Raw genomic sequence first — 2,500 nt, forward strand, 5'->3', positions numbered from 1 at the left:
CAGTGTGTGAATGGGTGAATGTGAGGCACACAATGTAAATTATTTTGAGTGCTCGAAGGAATGGTATGGAAAAGGCGCTATATAAATGCAGTCCATTTACCATATGCGTATATATAAATACACACACATGAGCGCACTCACACACGCACACACACACACCAGGACACTGAGGCTGCCAAAGTGACTGTGCTGTTCCACTACCTCAGAGCGCCAGCATCTGTGGCGATGAATTTCTGCCAGCACACACACACACACACTCTCCCTCCCTCTCTCTCTCTCTCTCCCCCCCTCTCTTTTCAAATACACAATCTGCCTCTCTCCCTCCCTCAGCATGCCCCGATTTCCTACACACACACACACACACACACACACACACACACACACACACACACACACACACACACACACACACACACACACACACACACGGGGCACATACAACCATACTGTGTACGGAGCATGACAGCCCGCCCCCACACATGCACTGAGGACAGAGCAAGGCCACAGGACACATGGGTCTGGCCTGAGAGCCACATAACAGGGTTATACAGGGTTACAATAGCGGTGCACTGTGGAGGATGGTGGCCATTATCTGAAAAATTCAAAATGGCGGACATGGAGAAGATGGTATTAATGAGAAATTATAGTGTAATTGCACTGGAAACCATATGGTTATTTTGCTGTTATTACTAATAACAAGCAGTTATTACCATAAAATTAGACTGAAATTACTGAGAAATTACTATGAAATTAACACCTTATTAGCGATCCGTAAAGTAAAGTGTTACCGAGAAGATCCACCTTTGCCTGTATGAAAAATGCTAGCCTAGAAATCTAGACGCCCCTAGAGGCCGCAAATACAGCTTTGCTGTAGGGGTTTGGCTCGCCAGGCTAGAAAAATGCGATTTTCCCAGTAGAATTTGATGGTGGTGGTAAGTATTTGTGAAGAAGGTAACATTTGGAGAAGATCCACCTTTTCACTTTTCGTGTATGAAAAGTGTGATTTTCCCAGTGGATGGTGGTGGTAAGTAACAACACGCACCAAACAGTAGTAGTCTCAATGTGACGCAAAAGAAAATCAGTGGAAACGCATTACAATTACGTTCTTGCAATTGTTCGCGTCTGCTCCTGCATATTTGTTTTTTGTGTTATGAGGATGCTAGCTTCTCAGGCCATTTGAGTGTGAGACTGAGAGAGAGAGAGAGAGATAGAGAGAGGGAGAAAGAGGGAGAGAGAGAGAGAGAGAGAAAGAGAGAGAGAGAGAGAGAGAGAGAGAGAGCGAGAGGGGTAAACGGGTGCAGAGTGAACAAGAGAAGGAGGACAGGAGAGGAGAGGAGAGGAGTGGGGAGCAGCGGGAGCATCATACTGCAGCTCTTTTTCATGAGGGGAGGAAAACAAGGCAGACAGGACTACAACAAAACGTAAGCTGTGTTGAACACTGAACAAGTTAAACCACATTCATGGCACCTTTCAGTCAATCATCTACTGCAGCTACCAGTGAAGTTCTCCACCTGTATGGACTGAGCTACTTTACAACTAAGATACCTGCCTTGCCTTGTGTGCTATATACGGTTAATATATGTGTAATATGTGTAATATGTGTAATGATGTGTGTAATACCTGTGTGCAATGTCTTCTGTATTTATGTATGTATGTATGTATGTATGTATGTATGTATGTATGTATGTATGTATGTATGTATGTATGTATGTATGTATGTATGTATGTATGTATGTATGCTATTTGATACCTTAATTACCCCCTGGGATCAATAAATGATACTCTACAGTCTACAATATGGACTGTACACAATTACAAAAACAGACACACATACCTCACAACAGGCAGTATGAACTGTGTCCCTTTAAAGCTGCACTGTGTAATAGTGCACATAATGATTCCATGCTGCCCATTCACAAATGTCTTTCTTAACAAACGCTTACCAACACCATCAAATTCTACGTATACATTATGACTGTGAAAATTGCACTTTGTTTTGTAAATATTCATGAAAAGATCAAATTTGGCAATGGGGCACCTAAGTCACACCCTCTACTTCCTGGGTCATGGGGCAGAACGTTGCAAAAAATTGAATGGAAGTGAATTAAGCGAGTCGTGGTGGATGTGTGGTGTATAAGTGGAGGTCCAAGGTTTGGATTGTTGTCGAAACACCACTCATTTCAAGCCCAGTACTTATTTTTTGACTCCCTCTGCCCCATGAACCAGGAAGTAGAGGGCGTGACTTAGGTGCCCCATAGCCTGCAATGTTTCAATAAGCAACACAGTTGCAATACCTACTATGGCCACCATCCTACACAGTGCACCTTTAAGAAGCTTGTCTATGTGCTTCTTTTCTAGGAGTGCCTCTCTTCACAGCAAAGTTCAGCCAAGCACATTAGGGAGCAGTGCGGTGGGACGGTACCATGCTCAGGGTACCTCAGTCATGGAGTAGGATGGGGGAGAGCACTGGTTAATTACTCCCCCAACCAACCTGGAGGGT

The 2,500-nt window shown here is 43.9% G+C and overlaps 1 protein-coding gene across 1 annotated transcript in view; it reads right to left on the bottom strand.

Annotated features, from left to right (window-relative positions):
- LOC134468250 (DNA (cytosine-5)-methyltransferase 3A-like) overlaps positions 1-2,500 on the bottom strand; it is a 138,466-nt gene that overhangs the window by 110,922 nt on the left and 25,044 nt on the right. The gene's annotated exons all lie outside the window — the stretch shown is intronic.

This window comes from Engraulis encrasicolus, chromosome 18 (genome assembly GCF_034702125.1).
Source record: "Engraulis encrasicolus isolate BLACKSEA-1 chromosome 18, IST_EnEncr_1.0, whole genome shotgun sequence".
Taxonomy (NCBI): Eukaryota; Metazoa; Chordata; class Actinopteri; order Clupeiformes; family Engraulidae; genus Engraulis; species Engraulis encrasicolus.